We start from the raw sequence: 21349 nt of genomic DNA on the forward strand, positions 1-21349 counted from the left end.
CGGTCAGTTGTTCTAATGTCTGTTGGGAAAGGGACTTCTTATGCTGGGCCTCCAACGTGGCTATCTCAGCATACAGAGTCTGCAAGAACAAATTCCTCTGCTTGTTGAGATGTGAGGAGATGGAAATCAGTTCTCCCCTAATGACCGTCTTATGCGCTTCCCACAACAACGGGGCCGCAATATCTGGTGTCTTGTTCTCTGCAAAATAAATACGGAGACATTCAGATATGCGTTTCTTATTTTCTTCCGAGGAGAGAATTGACTCATTCAATCTCCACGTACGATGTAGCCAATACGGCCTCAGAAGTGAGAAACTAGCTGCAACATAAGCATGGTCAGAGTAGGGTGTTGATTGGATCTCTGAATCGTTGACATTGGGTATTAGGTGTCTAGGTAGAAAAATGTAGTCTAGTCTGTGGTATGATTTATGAGGATTAGAGAAGAATGTGAAGTCTTTTGCTGTGGGGTGTTGATAGCGCCAGATGTCTATTAAAGAGAGGGATTGGAGAGAGCATTTAATCCGAGATAGGTCCTTTAAAGAGAGGTGACTTTTTTTTGCAGTAGAGTCTAATTTGGGCTCCATAGCCACATTAAAGTCACCGCACAATATTGGAGTACCTTCTGAAAAATTGCGGAATTTTTTGAGTGTGGACAACAACCATCGAATCTGTTTGACATTTGGGGCATATACATACCCTAGGGTTACCATAGAGCCCGCTAACATACCTTTGACGAAAATATATCGACCCTCCGGGTCAGTAGCGATATCTTGAGCTAAAAAGGGTATATCCTTAGCGAGTGCTATGGAGACCCCTCTAGAGCCTTTGCGTGTGGAAGGGGCGTGAAACCAAGTGTTGTAATGTGCTTTGGTAAAGCTTGGGATTTTGCCTTCACGAAAATGCGTTTCTTGGAAGAATATCATATCGGCAAGCCTCTTTTTTAGGCTATGCAAAGTTTGTGACCTTTGTACAGGGGAGTTCAGTCCATGTGCATTAAGGCTTATTACCGTAAATACCTTATGATGTGATGCCATGTTGGTGCAAACGGAAGGACAATCTGTTCTTTTTCCATCGGGATGAATGGACCGGACCTATGACCAATGAGAGAGTGAAGAAGACAGAGAGACTGGGGAGTAGAGAAAGGTTTAAAGAAGAACAAGGTATTAGTATCAACATTTTCAACTATTTGAAATTCAAACAAAAGAGAGTGTGCCTCAAGAGGGAGCAAAAAGTGCAAAACCCCTGTAATAACTTCATATTTAAGGCTAGCATAAACAGTTATATATATATCAGAAGACCCAATCAGGAAACCCCTTCAAGGGGGCTCGCCTTCAGAGTTCATCTGCAGTTTCTTCGCCGCTTTGCGCCGGGATCTGTGGGTCTTTGGGGTAAGGCTATGCCATGGAGCCGGATCTGGAAGCATTTGTAGTGTAGCCGCTGAACGATGAATTTCCAGCTCCGGATATTTATCCAATGTGATCCCCAAATCTTCACAAATCCTTCTTATCTCCGCAGATGTTTTGGCTTGGTAGTGTTTTCCATTAGCAGTTATAGCGATGCCGAACGGATATAACCAGCGGTACGGAAACTGGCGTTGGCGTAACGCCGTTGTGAAGGGTTGTAGTAGCCTCCTTTTGGTCAGGGTGGTGGAAGCGAGGTCCTGGAAAATCATAATATTAGAGCCTTCATGACTAATAGAATCCGCTTCTCTGGCTTTTTTAAGAATAAGTTCTTTAACTCGATAATCCAGGAAGCGGCATATAACATCCCTTGGTGGTTCCCCTTGTTTAGGTCGGGGTCTCAGCGATCTATGGGCTCTTATCAATTCCAATGTTGGAGCAGGGTCAGAATCCATCAAATCAGAAAAGATGCCCTGTAGGGTCGGGATCAAAGCCTCATTTGCTACCGATTCTGGAAGACCCTTTAATCTGAGGTTGTTTCGCCTTTCTCTATTTTCATGGTCTTCCAGAATGGCATAAATTTGATTGATATTATCCTCCTGTTGGCGAAGACAGGAGATGACAGTGTTGGAGGTGGAGGTTATTGTGGCTTGGGCCGCTTCGAGGGATTCCACCCTGTGACCAATTTGGCCAATTTCTTGTTTGATATCTGAAAGCTCCTTTGCCACCGGTTCCAACGCATTTTTAAGGATCCGTTTTATAAAAGATCTTGAGATGGGGAGACTCTTGCGATTATCCGCACCTTCAGTGTCACTTTCATCATCTTCCATATCCTGTATGTCATTAGTAGACGTACTTTGAGGGCTGCCTGTTTTAGCGTCAGCTGGATGAAGGTGTTTTTTAAGAAATTTATCGACATCAGCCTGGGTAGTAGATTTGACTGGTCTGGGCAAAGAGCTGGCCCGTGCGTTGCCGATTTTGACCATGTTAAAGTCAGACATAAGTGGTTTTATGCTTGAGAGAATGTATAGTATGGGTTAGGCCACTCCGCTCCCTCCAGATAGCACAGATTTTAGAACATTATATTCCCTCAAAGAGGTGGAAAGAGGCGAGAAGAGAGAGTCTTTATGTTGGCGGTACGACTATGTAGCCTCTCTTTATATCATCCTCCTCAAAAGGTCACTCCTGTAGCCTCAGTGCCCGTGCTGGTGTATGGGGCCGGTATTTGAGAAATTTTCCTGCCGCCAGCTAGCCCACCACTCAATGGAAGTCCAGATCTGGGCCGACAGGGTTCCCTGTAGTGTGTGGAGGGGGGGGAGGGGTGGGGTGCAGAGTAACCCCCTATGTCTCTTGATGCCTCTTTGCAGGTTAGAAAAGAGGTCCCCTTCAACCGGATCCCTTTCTCTATCCTCACCCTCCACCAGGCTGACCCCCAGCACAGGGGAATGCTTCCCGGTGTCTCGCACTCAACACCAGTCTCTGGACTCTAAGCTCCCCCAGCAGCAACCCTCAGCAGCGTGTCCTGACACTGAGCTGCGAGGGCAATCTGTGTAGGGGGGCGCAGGACGCCGGCTGCACGCGGCTGGGCCCGATCGGAACCACGGGCTCAGGGCTTCGGTGCGGGGGAGCAGGGGAGCAGCGGGCGTGCAGACAGATAGAAGGAGAGGACACACTCACCGCCCGATCTTCTCCTTGTGCCCCGCCGAGACTCCACACCTGGCCGTCGCGAGAACTCCCGCCGCGCCTCAGTGACTCCACGCGGCCTCTCCAGGTACCCGGCAGCCTGCAGTATCTTCGGTCTGATCCCGTCGCCCACCCGGCTGGTAAGTGGCAAGTGTCGGGACTCCGGAGCCCAGCTGATCTTCCGATTAGCCCCGAGGGCTTCGGGGCCGCGGCGCCGCCTGCAGTCTTCAGGGCCGGACGGGAGCTCACTCAAGATGGCGGCCGCTCTTCACCCGCAGCCGTCTGGGACGTCAGGAAAGACGGGTCCGGGCCGAGGGGAAGGGTGAGGGACGCCGTATCTCCTCTTCTCAATCCGCGCCTCCTGAGCCCCCGGTTATCTCCCGATGTCCTCTAGCGGGTGTCTGCAGCTCTCTAGGTCCACACCACTCAGGCCTCGCCACCCCCGTTTTCCTCACTGGCCACACCGCTGGAGGGTCCCCAGAAGGTGTCCCGTAAAGTGTAGCAGCCAAATAGGGGTCTCTCCTCTCTCGGGGTGTCCCGAGGACCTGGAAGAGGGGGCTAGACGTGGATAATGTCTGCCAGGGAGCTGGATGGTTGCAGATTTTCAGGAGCTCCCACATCCACGTCTGCCTCTGACAGCGGCCATTTTGGACTCCCTGCTCACTGCGTCTTTATGCGTTTTTTTATCAGTGAACAAAAAAAAAAAGGTCTGATGTCATTTCCTTCTTCAATATGTTCTTCATTCTCCACTAGTGTATGCAGGAGAGCAGACAGCTGCAGAACTACAAGGCTCAGCATACTCCATCCAATAGTGTATGCAGGAGAGCAGACAGCAGCTGTCGAACTACAAGGCTCAGCATCCTCCATCCAATAGTGTATGCAGGAGAGCAGACAGCAGCTGTCGAACTACAAGGCTCAGCATCCTCCTTCCAGGACTGTATGCAGGATTTCTTGGTCCCCCCAAACAAAAAAATTACGTGGGCTTCGCCATATTTTTGTATGCTAGCCGGGTACAGCAGGCAGGTACGGGCTGCCCCCAACCCCCAGCTGCCTATTTCTACCCAGCTGGGAACCAAAAATATAGAGAATCCCTTTTTTTGTAATTATTTCATGAAATAATTAAAAAAAAAATGACGTGAGCTCCGCCTAATTTTTGTGTCCAGCCGGGTACAACTAGGCAGCTGTGGATTGGAATCCACAGTGCAGGGTGCCCATGCTTTCTAGGCACCCCCGCTGCGAATTGCAGTCCGCAGCCACCCCAGAAAATGGCGCTTTCATAGAAGCGCCATCTTCTGGCGCTGTATCCAACTCTTCCAGCTGCCCTGATGCCGGGTGGCTCACTGGGTAATAATGGGGTTAGGGCTAGCTGTATATTATCAGCTGGCCCTAAGCCCGAAATTCATGGTGTCACACAGAAAAATATTTTTATTAGAAATAAAACACAACACAATTAGTGACTCCATCTTTATTGAAATAAAGAACCCCCCTCCGCAGTAATCCTGGGTCAAGGTCCCGCGCCGTCCAATCCGGATCCAATATCATCTGATCGGTTTGCTGGAAGGCAAAGTGATCAGATGATGTGTCAGGATCAAGGACGTGAATCACATCACACATCAGCTGATTGTATAAAAGCCGTTTATACAATCAGCAGATGCATCGGTGCAAAAAAAAATACTGATGTGCTGATTACCGGCAGCTCCTGGAGCGAGTCTGATCCCGTCCGATCGCTGCAGCAGCTGCTGGTAATCAGGGATGAAGTCTCCTCACGCATCCGCTGATAGGTTAAACCGGCCGCTGGCGTCACCCTGAGACTTACGATCAGCTGATGCGTCAGGTGACTGCATCAGGTGATCCATCGCCAGGTCCTGCATCCTGCAGGCATACGTACCCGGGGAGACTGCACACACTTGGAGCGGCGGTACCGGGAGGAGGAGCTGGGAGCGGGCATGGCACCGGGAGTCTGCAGACAGGTGAGTATGACATTTTTTTTTTTCTACCGTTCACTTTTGTTTTCGCAGCTGCCTCCACCTCCCGCCCAGACATGGCGCCGCACGGCAGCATACATGCACAGGACGGGAGGTGGAAGCGGCGGTGACGGTACCGGGAGGATTCACGCTTCTGTATTTACTGACAGAAGGAATCCTCTTCCTGTACATGTCACTTTACTACCCACCTCCTGCGTTTATAGCTGCGTTTTTGGTCTTAGAAACGCACCAAAAGGCACCTATTTGCGTTTCTCATTGCGTCTTTCAACATTCCATTGCACTCAATGGATGAAAAGCGCAGTGAAAAACGCGGGAATAATTGACATGCTGCGTTTTTGTGGCACCACAAAAACGCAGCTGAAAAAAAAAACGCTGTGTGCAGACAGCAAAATTGAAAACTCATAGACTTTGCTGGGGAAGCAAAGTCATGCAGTTTTCTGAGCAAAAACGCACCCGAAAACTGTGCAAAAACGCACTGTGTGAACTTACCCTTATCCTCAAACCCTTTTGCAGAATTCTCCTCACAAGGCCCGTCTCCCTAACCAACCCACTTGCTATCTGTCACTCCTCCCGACTGCACTGCTAGGTGGCGACGGCCACTACACGGTCCCGGCTCTGCTACATCGGGGACCCGCACTTCACTAGTATAGCAGCAGTAATTTTATCAAATATGTTAACAGCATACTTAGTACCTAAAACATATTATCTTCACAACACAGACAAATAACTACTGCACAAATCTGACGTTTCTTGTACCTGTGTTGCTGTCACAACGCAGGTGGTTTGGGGACTTATTGGAAAGTGAAATGGAAGGAAACATGCACTTGGGAAAAAAATACAAGTTTGTTACTACTTGGATGTTTGACATTCATTTAGTCTGGTGCCTCCTGTTACTCATTGTTTTTCACTTGTGTCTCTCCTTTCTTGTGGCTCTCCTGAGGAAATAAGTACAGGGAAAACTCCATTTTGGCAATTATTTACCAAAGATACTTCTGTTGGCATGTCCTAAATGCAACACTTACTAACAGAAACATTATGAACTGTAAACAGTATATATATATATATATATATATATATATATATATATATATATATATATATATATATATATATATATATATTATTTAGCTTAATCGCTGATGGAAACACTGTTAAACACAGGAGTGCCATGAAACAATGTGCTAGAAAATATATATATTTTTTTTTTCTCTTATAAATATAATAGCTATGTATATTCATTAACTGAGTAACTGCTAACTGCACTTATTTTCAGAGTAGCACCAAATGTAAATTGTCCCTTTATGCAGATGACCTGCTTCCTTATTTTTTTGTCCCATCATCTTATTCCCATCAATTAATAACCCCAGGGAATTTTTGTTTTTGCATCTTTGTTTTTTCCTCATCCTCTTCCAAGAACTATAACTTTTTATTATTCTGGGCACACAGATGTATGAGGGTTTCTTTTTTTGTCAGACGAGTTGTAGTTTTGAATGACACTATTTATTTTACCATATAATGTACTGAAAAGCAGGAACAAATTCCAACTGGGATGAAATGGTTAAAAATACTGCTATTGTTTTTTGGGTTTTGTTTTCATGACATTCATCGTGCAGTAAAAATGACCTACAAACATAATTGTCTGTCAGTCCAATTTACATGCATCTTTTTTAATATATTTTTTATTTCTTTAATTAAAGCAGAACCATTGTTCTAATTTTTCTCAAAAATTAATAGTACACATGAAAATAACCAACTTTGTAATATTTTTTATCAGACAATTTGCTTACCCTCTTTATCCAATTTATTAACCCTGTTCCAACGTAATCCACACAAGGTCCCACGACGATCCGGCACTGCTACATAGTGAAATCACAGTCGTAATAGAAATTTGCTTCTTTCTATGCCAGAATTGATTAGTCATTATCTAAACTCAAGTCTAATGCCGGCGTCACACGGTACGATATATCGGGCGATATGTCGTCGGGGTCACGTTGTTAGTAACGCACATCCGGCATCGTTAGATATATCGTACCGCGTGACACCTCGGAACGACTGTCAATGAGCAAAAATACTCACCTTATCATTGCTCGTTGACACGTCGTTCATTTTCAAAAACTCGGTCCTCCTTCTGGGCTCCGGTTGTTCATTGTTCCCGAGGCAGCACACGTCGCTCCGTTTGACACCCCGGGAACGATGAACTGCAGCTTACCTGCGGCCGCCGGCAATGCGGAAGGAAGGAGGTGGGCGGGATGTTATGTCCCGCTCATCTCCGCCCCTCCGCTTCTATTGGGCGACCATTGTGTGACGCCGCACAAACCGCCCCCTTCAGGAAGAGGATGTTTGCCCCCCACAGCGAGGTCATCCGGGAGGTAAGTACGTGTGACGGGGGTTCATGACTTTGTGCACTATGGGCAACTAATTGTCTGTGATGCACAAACAACGGAGGCGGGTACGATCGCTCGTGCGATCGCACGATAAATTGTCCCATGTGACACCGGCTTAAGGTAAAATCTGTATTCAGAGAAGACTTTCTCATAAGGCTGTGTGTGCACGTTGCGTCAAATCGCAGCAGAAACACTGCATAATGAATGCAGTGTCTCTGCAGAAAAAAAACAAACGATTTCATGCGCTCTGTATTCAGCCTCTCCCATAGACAGAGCGGGACCTGCATCCAAAGCGCACGGAATAAGTGACATGTTGCTTTTTAGAACGCAGCGATTTGGAACAAAATTTTGGCAGCGCTCTCAAACGAAACGTGCACTGCGCATGGCTTATGCACAATCTTCATAGATTGTGCAGGGGACGCAGGTCGCATGCATTTACGCTGCGGTGCAATATTGTGATTTTTTTTCAATCATTTGCTTTCGGTTTTTTTTATTTTTTTTTTCAATCATTTGCTTTTTTTGTCATGGCTAATGCACACAAATAATGGCGGATATGAAGTTTTGTTTCCTTTAAGGGCAAAATTGCTTTAGAAACTTGTTATGTAGCAAATGGGCTATACGAAACCTGGTATGAGTAAAACATAAGTTGCTGAATGTTTCTCCCATTTTAAACAAGGTAATTTGTCATTTGATGATCAACCTCATCCGTAGATGTCCTTCGCATAGACGGAACAAGGTATTTTGGGGTCTTAGGCAGATGAAGCCAATGGAGCTTCCCTGATGAACCCTCAGCCCTGAAGCAAAGAAATGGGTCAGAGACTATGGTAAAAGGACCCCTTAAAGACTCCTCCCTCGTATGAGTCAGTTAAGCTTTGGCAACTACTTTCACCACATTTGTGCAGAGCAGGGAGCTGTCACTGGCAGCCTTCACACCAATTGTATTCGCGTCTTGTAGACGGAAATAAAGTTGAAACTGAGGAGGGTGTGACAGCCGGGGCACAGCTATACTGCTCACTGTACCTGTCTGTCAGTGCGATAAATGCCTGCGCCTGGAGAAAGGTGCCAGGCAGCTGCCGGCATTCAGCAATGCCATCCCCCCCCCAAGTGCGCCCACCTTGGCAGGAGTTAGCGCCCTAGGCTCGGCCCTGGTCCTTTGACTGCCCAAAGTGCTGAAAATTTAGAATTGGGCATGAAATGAGTTGCAGCAAAATTCATGCCTCAACAACCATTTCTGAGGATTTTTTTAAAATAAAACTTTATAGCCCTCTGTTTGGGTGAAGCAGCCTTCACAAAATAGGCAAAAAGAAAGATGGATCATCTTATTGGGAAAAAATCGACTGAAGCCAAACACAATCTTTATACACTATATATACCAGCCGAACACATGTCGGATTTCTCTTAATGTGTCCCCCATCACTGTTTTCATGATCGATGCATCTTTTTTAATAGAACTTCAATAATATTTTTAACCTTTTAAGTGCTGGAGATAATACTCTATTTTGCCAATCAACCCAAAAGACTCATAAATATCAAAGCTTAATATTTTTGGAAGTTAGGCTGCTTTCACACTACGTCTTTTTAACATGCGTCCTGAACGGTTTTTTGCTGCAAAAGCGGATCCTGCTTTTACAGCAAAAAATGCATGCAAACGCATGTGTTACTTTGCAGGATCCTGTCACTGGATGTTTAGGTGCGGGTATTGGAGTCATGTGATCGGGAGTGATGGGAACTAAACGTGCCAGACTGGGAGCCGGCATCTGACAGCTGCGAGGCTCGTAACCAAGGTAAACATCGGGTATACTTGCTTGGATACCCGATATTTACTTTGGTTACAAGCGTCTGCAGCTGCTAGGAGCCGGGCTCCCTGCACACGTTACCAACGTAAACATCGGGTAACTAAGAGAAGTGGTTACCCGATATTTACCTTGGTTACGAGTGTCCGCAGCTCTCAGGTGGGGGAGAGGGAGGGGGAGAGACAGAGAGAGTGGGAGGAGAGAGAGGGGGAGAGAGACAGAGGGAGGAGAGAGATAGACTGATCACGGAGGCTGGTTTCTGGGCATGCTCAGTAGAGCAAACAGGATCCTGTCTATCAGCATGCCAGCGTTCACATGCGTTTGCATGCTGTTTAGTCAGGATCCAGCAATTTGCAGAATTTGGACGCAGCTCAAAAACGCTACAAGTAGCGTTTTTGAAAGATGTTAAAAAACTGCAAGTCGCTGGATCCTCACTATAACGCACGCAAACGCAGGTGAATGCATGTTGACGCGAGTCCATTGCAAATGCATTGAAATGAAAACGCATTTGCACTGGATCCGTTTCTGCGTTAAAAAAACGTTCAGGACGCATGTTAAAAAGACGTAGTGTGAAAGCAGTCTTAGAGTGTTTTTTTTGTTTAGATTTGGCTATCTTAGGAGGATATCTGTTTGTGCAGGTAACTATTACTGTGCAAAATTATTAAGCAACTTAATAAAAACCAAATATATTCCCATCTCACTTGTTTATTTTCACCAGGTAAACCAATATAACTGCACAAAATTTAGAAATAAACATTTCTGACATGAGGGGCGGGGCGATGTAGCCGACCAGAGAGGACGCATGGGAAGAGAGCTCCTATAATCCTGATCTTATCCTGGCAATTTACACCCGGTTACCTGATCCATTTACTCACTGACCTGCTGCTGTGACAGGAGACACCATCTGGAGGCTGCTGATTCCCACTGGAGCTATTCCCTGACTCCTGCATGGCGTTGCTGGATCTCCTGAGGCTGGAGAGTGTGGAGCAGCAGCCATCTTCCCTACAGCATGCATTTCCACAGTGAGCAGCAGAGCATGACTCCGGAGAGCAGTGAGGAGTGACAGATTTATGGCCAGAGGTGAAGACCCAGGAGTGGTGAGCACAGGGAGTTAATCCCTTAGCTGTGTAACTGGCAGTCAGTGAGCAGCAGGGGCCGGTGGTTGTGTGGGAGACTTTAACCCATAGAGTGCTGGAGGGTCTGGAGTGTGTGCCTTGAAAAATGGGCCCTGCAGATTTTTCCTGACACATGAAAACAAATAAGTGACACATATTGAAGTCCCCACGCTGCACAGGCCTGCATCATCCTGATAAATACACCCTGAGTGCTGTGCTGCCCTGGGACTCCCTTCATTCTTATTAGCCACCATATAAGTGGCTGTTTTCCGGCTCTCTGGACGTGGTGAGGAAGTGGAGACAGACATATTACTAAATATACATTATAAAGGCACAGATTCAGACGCACGGGGGCACGATAAGAGAGGGGTGCAGAATCAGCAAATCCCCAGTGTATCAATTTGAGTCCCACTAAACAAAGTGGAGCTATTGACAAACTTAAGGAGTTCGCAAGGGGTGGTCAGGCAGATGCCCTTAAAGCCAAGAGAAATGCCACCCCAAAAGGTCAGGCACTATTGGATGACGGGTCAGAGGATAAAGATGATTTAACCCTGAGGCAGGTGTATGAACAGCTTCTACAAGCAATTTCTACAAGCAACAGCTCCCTCACAGGGAAGATTGAGCAGGTACATTCAGAGGTGGGCCTCCTGCGTCAGGACATGCAATCCCTGAGGGCCCGAACAGCGGAAGTCGAGACGCGAGTGTCTGAACTGGAGGATCAAACTGTAACACTCAAAACAAAAATGACAACAATGGCCGGATCGGCAAATGCATGGCGCCAGAAAGCAGACGATCTGGAGAACCGCATGCGTCGAAACAATATACGAATCATAGGACTGCCAGAGCGCTCGGAAGGTCAGCATCCGGAACAATTCCTGGAGGAGTGGCTGAAATGTAATCTCGGAGATGAGTTCTCGACATTTGTGGTGGAGAGGGCGCACAGAGTTCCAACGAGGCCTCCTATTCCAGGCGCGCCACCACGTCCCTTTTTAGCAAGGATGCTCAACTACAGAGATATAGACACAGCACTCCGTCTGGCCCGACAGAAGAGCCCACTCAAGTTCAATAATGCTGCGCTCTCGATCTTTCCGGACTTTTCGGTGGACCTCCAGAAACAGAGGGCCCACTTAATGGAGGTGAAGAAGAAATTAAGGGAGCGGAACATCATCTACTCTATGCTGTACCCTGCCCGGCTCCGCATAGTGCATGAAGGGTCGCCTCTGTTTTTTACTACACCTGCTGAGGCTGAGGACTGGCTACAGGTACACCCGAAACCTAAGGGGCAGAAGCCATGAGATTACTTTCCTAGGTGACATTTTCTGTGCCCCCTGGCGACCCTCTTATTTCATGGTTGCTTGAAGCCCCCTTTGGAGACAGATGGGACTTCCCCGTGCCTCGAGTGATGGAGGAATTGGCCAGGAATTGGTTCTTGTGAAATGGGAGCCCTATCTTGTGCACCCTTATACCACCTATACCAGGACACTGTATTCAGTGGTGGTATCCCCATTGATGTTTGAAATGTTTTACAGGACTTATCGGAAAGGTCCTGAAGTTCAATATTGGTTCTATATGTTTACAGCTGCAATTGCATTAACTTTATTTCTTTGCAGGGACAGGCTTATTACTGTTGGAGGGTTAACCACACTTACTTGCAGGGCAGAAAGCGTCTTATACCTGGGATCCTGGTTCTATAAAAAGATCTATGTGATATGGGGTCAGAGCTAATATTTATGACCTGGAATGTCAGAGGCCTTAAATCGCCCAAAAAACGTATTAAGGTATTCTCCCAAATTAAGCAAGTCAAGGCCCAACTGGTGGTACTGGTAGAGACTCGCCTCACACGGGACACAGCCAGACTAGTAAACAAACCGTGGGTACAATGGTCGGCACATGCGTTCCACACCAGCTACTCCAGGGGTGTCTCTCTATTGGTCCATAGACATATCCGTTGGGAAGTGAAGGTGGTGAGGCGTGACCCGGAGGGGCGATTTGTGTTTATATATGCGTCTATAAACTCTAGAGATTATGTGCTATTATGTATTTACAACCCCCCGCCAGCTCGCATCTCCATTCTTAAACAAGCAATGAGCTTTGCCCTCAATTATCCAGATGCATATGTGTTATGTATGGGGGATTTTAATCTTGTGATGAATGAGGAGCAGGACAGGTTTCGGATGGATGGAGGGGGACAACATTCGGCCACACGCTTGACTGATTTGCAGCAATGCGCGGAGCGAGGTGGGTGGATTGACCTTTGGCGACTCCGGCATCCTAACACCTGAGAATATATATGTCATTCTTCTACTAGACGCACGCTGTCCCGACTAGATTATATTTTTGGGTCGAGCAATATCGCAACCTGGGTGGATGACGTGGTACACAGGGTCAGGGGCATATCAGATCACAGCCCAGTGATTCTTACTATGAAGACTAACCAAGGTGTTGGTAAACCCTTTTGGAGGTTAAACCCCTTTTGGCTAAAACTAATAGATCAAAGTGATAGAACTCTGACCCAAATAGAGGATTTCCTGGAAGCCCACCCTAAACCCTGGAATATTAACTTGGTGTGGGACACCCTTAAAGCCTACCTTAGATGGTGTTTGTCTTCAACCATAACATATCTTAAAAGAGTGACTAAAACTGAGGATGATATAGTAGAGGGGAGACTTAGGGACTTAGAGGCAATATATATAACGGCCCCAACTGATGGAAATAGGGCGGCCTGGATGCAATCATATAGGTTATATATGCAGCACTCTGAGACCAAGTCCAAACGCAAATTGTTCTTTACCCGACAATCATATTTTGAGCTTGGAAATCAATCCAGTAAATTATTGGCATATATGGTTAGGCAACACAACACTTCAAATACAATATTGGGTATACGGAGGATGGATGGCTCAATAGCTACATCCCCTGAGGATATTTTAGAGTGCTTTTGTGAATACTATAAAACCCTATACACATCTAGAAATCCTCATGGAGTTCAAAGTTGCGTGACATATTTGTCGGATTTGGAGTTTCCCACTTTGAGTGAATCACAATGGGAGTCTCTGGAGGCGGACATCACACTGGATGAAGTGATTACTGCCATCTCGGATATGGCTAGGGGGAAATCCCCGGGTCGAGGTGGCCTTCCCATAGAATTCTATAGTAAATATTGTGACGTATTGGCCCCGATTCTTTTAGAGGTTTTCTCACATTTTTCAGCCGGCGACTCTCTACCTGCCTCCTTGTGCGAAGCACATATAGTCGTGCTGAGGAAGGAGGGTAAAGACCCACTAGACTGCGGTTCATACCGTCCTATATCCCTAGTTAACGTGGATTACAAGATCTTTACCAAAATACTGGCGTCCAGGCTTAATTCAGTCATATTGAGTATAGTTCACCCAGATCAAACCGGATTTATGCCTGGGAAAAACACCTCTATAAATATAAGACGGGTCCAGTCCATAGTGCAATATAGCACACTGGTCCAGGAGAACGAGTGGGCCTTGGCCTCGCTGGACGCGGCCAAGGCATTTGACTCGGTAGAATGGCCATTTTTATATGCCTGCCTCCAGAGATTCGCCTTTGGGCCTAAATTCAGTAATTGGATTCACATGTTGTATAGGTCCCCGACAGCCAGGATACTAGTCAATGGTGCTATGTCTACACCCTTCGCATTGAACCGGGGCACAAGACAGGGATGCCCTCTGTCTCCAGCATTGTTTGCACTAGTTATTGAAGCTTTGGCAATTAGAATCCGCTCTCATCCACAGATCACTGGAATCACTATAGCCGACCGAACAGATCAAATAGGATTGTATGCGGATGACATGGTTGTCTTCTTAGATCGAGTGCAAGAGACTCTACCGGTGGTTATAGACACAATAGATACATTTGGGGAGTTTTCGGGACTACGCATCAACTGGGATAAGTCGGCTTTGATGCCATTAATGCATGGGTCTGGAATTTCAATGGAGGGTAGGTCACCTTTGCAAGTGGTAACTAGCTTTAAATACCTGGGAATACACATACAGAAAGACCATACACTAGACCTGCAGACGAGTATAACTCCACTTCTGGAGCACGTTAAACTTAAATATATCTTGTGGAGCAAGCTACCCCTGTCAGTGGTTGGCAGAATAAATTTAATCAAAATGATATTACTTCCAAAGCTTAGTTATACACTACAACATAGTGCAGTATCCGTACCCAAATCCTTCTTTTCAATGTTGAACTCGCTTACTACCTCTTTCATATGGGGGAAATCCAGACCCAAACTTCGGTTATCCATTTTACAGAGATCCAAAAGACTGGGAGGGATGGCTTTACCGGAGTTCTTCCTCTACTACCTCGCGGGACAGCTTAGGGCACTAGAGACTTGGATGCCTAGATGTCAGATGCCAAACTCTGAGAGTCACTTGGCACACGCGGCTGGGACTGATTGTTTAGTGGGTTTCCTGGCATCAGAAGGACTGAGAACACCACGGCAATTACCCCTCCTCAGGTTGGCAAGATTAGTCTGGCGACAAGCCAAGAGGATGGTACACTTCGAAGGGGTGGTGGCGGAACTCCCATTATGGGGGAATAGCCACTTCCATACTCTGAGAGATCACCCCTCGGCGCAATTCTGGGCCACTCACAGCGTCAGTGCATTAGGTGATCTTTTTGTCCCGGGAACCACAACCATCAAGTCCTTTGAACAAGTCCAGATTGAATATAATGTCCCAAGATCACAATTCTTTAGATACCTGCAGATTCGCACAGCGATTCAATCCCACATACAGAAAATTGGAGTGAGGAAATTGATATCATCACTTCCTATGATAGGTATTCTAAAATCACAAGGTCCTCGAGGGCCTCATCTCAGCTATATATACTTATCTGTTGTCAGTGGGGGTGGAGTCTGACCCCTTGCCAGCCCAGGATAGATGGAAATCTCTAATTCCCTCTCTACAGGGAGAGGAATGGGAAGAGATATTGGAATCTTCGACTGCGGTATCCCCTTCGGTTAATAATAGGTTGATTCAATGCTACATTGTCCACCAGGCATACCTTACTCCAACTCGATTATTTAGTATGGGCCGTTCTCGTACATCGGAGGGCCCGAGGTGTCATCTCTCGGGCAAATTTCATACATATGATTTGGAGCTGTCCCAATATCTTCATACTGGCGGGGAGTGACATCTCTGCTGACATCGATTGTGTCGATTCCTGTTTTGTGTGACCCTTTGATATGCCTGTTTGGGGTGGTGGAGGAAGAGTCCTGGGATCATTACATGACAATATTCCTCAGAGAGGCATTGTTTCTGGCTAGGAAATTAATAGCTCTGAGGTGGATGGGAGATTCGAATCCAACTGTGAGGTCCTGGGTTAAACTAGTCAATGCAACCATAGTCTATGAGCAGGTGATATATTATAATAGGGGGTGCCCGGGAAAATTTAACAAAATCTGGGGTTTGTGGAATTCTTCTCCAGACACACTTGCGGAGGTTTGAGGGAGATTATGCGGATAATGGTGGTTCCCGTTAGATGTTGGGATATGAAACACTGTCCAATGGTATATTAAGATATAATAATGCAATGTGGCTGTTGTTGTTCTTTCTTTCTTCCTTTTTCTATTCCTCTTTCTATCTTGTTTTCAAAATATGGTCATGCTGATAGTTACAGCTGTTCTTATGCTCAATATAAAATTAGATATATATGCAAATGATAAGAAGTTTGGATAATAACATTGTTCTATCTTAAGTGCTAAATATATTATGGACTTTATATGACTGTTTATTGTTATATTTAAATATTACTATCTATATACTGAGCTATCTTTATATGGCAAATGTCAGTTGTACCATGTTTGAAATTGTTAATAAAACAAAGTTAAAAAAAATAAATAAAATAAAACATTTCTGACATGCAAACACAAAACCCAAAAAAAGTAGTGACCAATATAGCCACCTTTCTTTATGATGACACTCAACAGCTTACCATCTATAGAGTCTGTCAGTTGCTTGATCTGTTTACGATCAACATTGCGTGCAGCAGTCACCACAGCCTCCCAGGCACTGTTCCGAGAGGTGTACTGTTTTCCCTCCCTGTAGATCTTACATTTCATGAGAGACCACTGGTTCTCTATGGGGTTCAGATCAGGTAAACAAGGGAGCCATGTCATTATTTTTTCATCTTTTAGAACTTTAGTGGCCAGCCCCGTTGTGGAGTAGTTGGATGCATGTGATGGAGCATTGTCCTGCATGAAAATCATGTTTTTCTTCAACGATACCGACTTCTTCCTGTACCATTGCTTGAAGAAGTTGTCTTCCAGAAACTGGCAGTAGGTCTGGGAGTTGAGCTTCACTCCATCCTCAACCCGAAAACGTCCCACAAGTTCATCTTTGATGATACCAGTACCCCACCTCCACCTTGCTGAGGTCTGAGTCGGAGTGGAGCTCTCTGCCCTTTACTGATCCAGCCTCTGGCCCATCAAGAGTCACTCTCATTTCATCAGTCCATAAAACCTTTGAAAAATCAGTCTTGGCCCAGTCTTGACGTTTTATCTTATGTTTCTTGTTCAAAGGTGGTCGTTTTTCAGCCTTCCTTACCTTAGCCATGTCCCTGAGTATGGCACACCTTGTGCTTTTTTATACTCCAGGAACGTTGCAGCATTGAAATATGGCCAAACCGGTGGCAAATGGCATCTTCACGCTTGATTTTCCTCAATTCACGGGCAGTTATTTTGTAACTTTTTTTGCCCAACATGCTTCTTGCAACTCTGTTGGCTATTTGCCATGATTGTTCGGTGATCACGCTTCAAACGTTTGGCCATTTCAAGACTGCTGCATCCCTCTGCAAGACATCTCACAATTTTGAACTTTTCAGAGCCTGTCAAATCTCTCTTCTTACCCATTTTGCCAAAGGAAAGGAAGTTACCTAATAATTAAGCACACCTTATATAGGGTGTTGATGTCATTACACCACACTCCTCCTCATTACAGAGATGAACATCTGATTTACTTAAATGGTAGTTGGCTCTCAAGCCTATACAGCTTGGAGTAGGACAACATGTATCAAAATTATCATGTGATCAAAATACTAATTTGCCTAATAATTCTGCACATAGTGTACTGACTCAGAAGTGACGGAAGCCTGTACTACAAGCACATTGCCCAACATAAGACAATTTGTTTATTTTTTCAGGGAACCCGTCATGTTTTCTTCAGGAGTTCAGGGTAATGTCATCTATTGACCTCAATAAAATTACTCTGAAATGCACCTGAGCTTATCAATAAGATGCCCTTATAGAAAAGAACTAATGGTATTATGTAAACCTTAGGATTTTTGTGATGTTTTTAGACTTGTACATCTTTTTTTTTTTTTTTTAAAGAAGTCTACATCATTGGGAAACTCTTATACAGGGGAGAATTGGGTACATCTCAAAGAAGCGCGATGTGTGGAGCTACACTTTTTGTTTATAGGACCCACAATTGTTTTGCAGATAGAGACTGGTGGTATATATTCTTCTAAAATTTTCCATTAAACTTACCCTTGTTTCATATACTTGATTTCTGGCTTTAACTGCGTCTGGGATTTTTTTTTCTCTTGGCTTTGCACTTTTTTTTTTGCTCCTACTTCTAAGGTCTCATTCACATGTCCATTTAAAAAAATCCATCCGTGTTTACATGTGTGCCATCCGTGTTTTTCCGGTATGGTTAAAAGAAGAATGAAAGAGGTATGAAGATCATCATAAATTTTAATGAGGATCTGTGTATACATGTCTCCGAAACGTGTATAAACTGACACCACACATACCGGAAATACGGACCTGTGAAGTGGGCCTTATAGGAAGCAATAAAAAATTGTTTAGGTCAGTGCAATTATATCAATACCAAAACTTGTTTAGTGTTTCGTTTTTTTTTTTAAAGATATTTTAGTGGTTAAACAAAAATATGAACTTTCTGCAAAAGAAAAATTGGGTTTTACCTACATGGTTACATAGGTTGAAAAAAGACCTAGGTCCATCTAGTTCAACCTTCCTCCACCAATTATACATTTTGTCATTAAGTCCTTTATTACTAACAATATTGTGTGTACTGAGGAAATCATCCAGCCCTTTTTTAAAAGCTGTTATAGTATCTGACATTACTACCTCTTGTGGTAGGGCATTCCACAGTCTGGCAGCTCTAACTGTAAAGAACCCTTTCCTATTTAGCTGCCGGAATTGCTTTTCTTCCACTCGCAGGGAATGCCCCCTGGTTCTTAGTATTGTCCTTGGAAGGAATAAATTATGAGTCAGTCATTTATATTGACCACACATGTATTTATACATATAAATGAGATCTCCTCTGAGACGTCTTTTTTTCTAAGCTAAGCAAATTTAACTTTTTCAACCTCTCATATGTGAGGCCTTCCATTCCTTGCAATAATCTAGTTACCCGCCTTTGAACTGACTCTAACTTCTGAATATCCTTTTTAAAATGTGGAGCCCAAAACTGGATCCCATATTCTAGATGTGGCCTTAGGCCCCTTTCACACATCAGTTTTTTGCCATCGGTCACAATCCGTCGAATTTTGAAAAAAAAACCCAGATCCAGTGACTGATGCCGCTGGATCCGTTTTTTTCTCATTGACTTGTATTAGCGACGGATTGCGACGTTTGACCTCACTTTCTTCCGTTGTTCGACGGATCCATCTACAAATGTTTGTCTATCGGACAGAGCCGACGTCCACAGTAATATTTTTTGTGTACGTCAATAAAACGGACAGCGTTGGATCCGTCGCCGTCCATCGTTTGGTAGAATGGAAGCCTATGGGCACAGGATCTGTCGTCATCCGACAAATGACAGAATCTGGCGATGGATTCCGTTTTTTTTTAACTGAGCATGTTCCAAGTATTATTTAGCCCCCAGCTAGTCGGATCTGTCGAAAAACGGATCCGTTGCATCAGTTTTGCCAGAATCTATGACGGATCCGTCGATCCGTTGAGAAAACGGATTGTGACTGATGGCAAAAATCTGATGCGTGAAAGGGGCCTTACAAGTGATTTATAGAGGGGTAGCAATACGTTGGGACCACGTGATCTAATCTCTCTTTGTATACACCCAAAAATCTTGTTTGCTTTAGCAGCTGCTGCTTGACATTGAGTGCTGCTGCTCAGCTTATTTGTAACCAGAATCCCCAAGTCATTCTGTTCTCTAGTCCAGAGCTTACGTTCCATTTAATGTATACACAGCTATAGGATTACTCCGTCCTAGGTGCATTACTTTACATTTATCAACATTAAATCTCATTTGTCAAGTATCTGCCCATTCTGACATCTTATCCAGATTGTTTTGTAATATTGTAGTATCAAGGTCCGTTTTTTTAATATCCTACATAGTTTGGTGTCATCAGCAAAGATTGACACTTTAATATCAATCCCATCCACAAGATCATTAATAAAGAGATTAAAAAGAATCGGTCCTAGCACAGATCCCTGCGGCACCCCACTGCTGATAATTGCCCATTTAGAGAATGTACCATTTATGACTTCTCTTTGTTTCCTATCTTTTATCCAGTTCCTTACCCAGTTGAATAAAGTTTCCCCTAGTCCTTGCTTCTGGAGCTTCAGTATAAGGGGCCATTTGCACACTACAACATCGCAAGCCGATGCTGCGATGCCAAGCGCGATAGTCCCCGCCCCCGTCGCAGCTGCGATATCATGGTGATAGCTGCCGTAGCGAACATTATCGCTACGGCAGCTTCACATGCACTCACCTGCCCTGCAACGTCGCTCTGGCCGGCGACCCGTCTCCTTCCTAAGGGGGCGGGTCGTGTGGCGTTACACGGCAGGCGGCCAATAGAAGCGGAGGGGCGGAACGTAAACATCCCGCCCACCTCTTTCCTTCCGCATTGCAGACAGGACGCAGATAGGAGATGTTCCTCGCTCCTGCGACTTCATACACAGCGATGTGTGCTGCCGCAGGAATGAGGAACAACATCGTACCGCCGCTGCAGCCAAAATAATGAAAATGACTGACACTACACCAATCATACGATACTGACGCTTTTGTGCTCGGTAATCGTAGTTAAAGCGATTTACACACTACGATGTCGAGAGCGAAGCCGGAAGTGCGTCACTTTCGATTTGACCCGCACCTGCGATATCGTAGTGTGCAAAGGGCCCCTAAGACTATTATGTTTGATACAAAGGACCGGCACGCCAAAGCTTCTGAAATATTTTTGTAGTTTATTCCATCATAATATACAGGCGTAAATACGTGTTTCGGCTAATAGTGAGCCTTTTTCACATCTATATATAGATGTGAAAAAGGCTCACTATTAGCCGAAACGAGTATTTACGCCTGTATATTATGATGGAATAAACTACAAAAATATTTCAGAAGCTTTGGAGTGCCGGTCCTTTGTATCAATTATACTGTGGATGCCTTCCTTGGACACGTGCACCTTGAAAGATTGTGTGCCGCCTGGAACTTCTGTTTCTGCATAAGACTATTATGTGGTACAGTATCAAATGCCTTTGCAAAGTCCAAATAAATCACATCAGCTGCATTACCAATATCCAGGTTTGCACTTACCCCCTCATAGAACCCCAACATGTTGGTTAGACACTACTTATCTTTCATGAATCCATGCTGTCTGTCAGTTATTATATCATTTTCTGCAATATATTTTTGCATGTGATCCCTTAAAATACCCTCAAACACTTTTTACACTACTTATGTCAGACTTAGTGGACGGTAGTTGCCTGGATCCACCTTCTTACCTTTCTAAAATATCAGTACCACATCAGCAATCCTCCAATCCTGAGGCACCAACCCTTTTACAAGCGAGTCTAAGATAAGATACAGCGGTCTGTCGATTACTGAGCTCAATTCCCTCTATATTCGTGGATGAATGCCATCTGACCGAGGGGATTTGTCAGTGTTTAATTTACTCAGACACAGGCGTACTTCTTCTTGTGTTAAATTAATTATATCGGGTGGGGAACTTTGATTTTTAACTTGTTGAATGA

This window comes from Anomaloglossus baeobatrachus, chromosome 5, assembly GCF_048569485.1.
Source record: "Anomaloglossus baeobatrachus isolate aAnoBae1 chromosome 5, aAnoBae1.hap1, whole genome shotgun sequence".
Lineage (NCBI taxonomy): Eukaryota > Metazoa > Chordata > Amphibia > Anura > Aromobatidae > Anomaloglossus > Anomaloglossus baeobatrachus.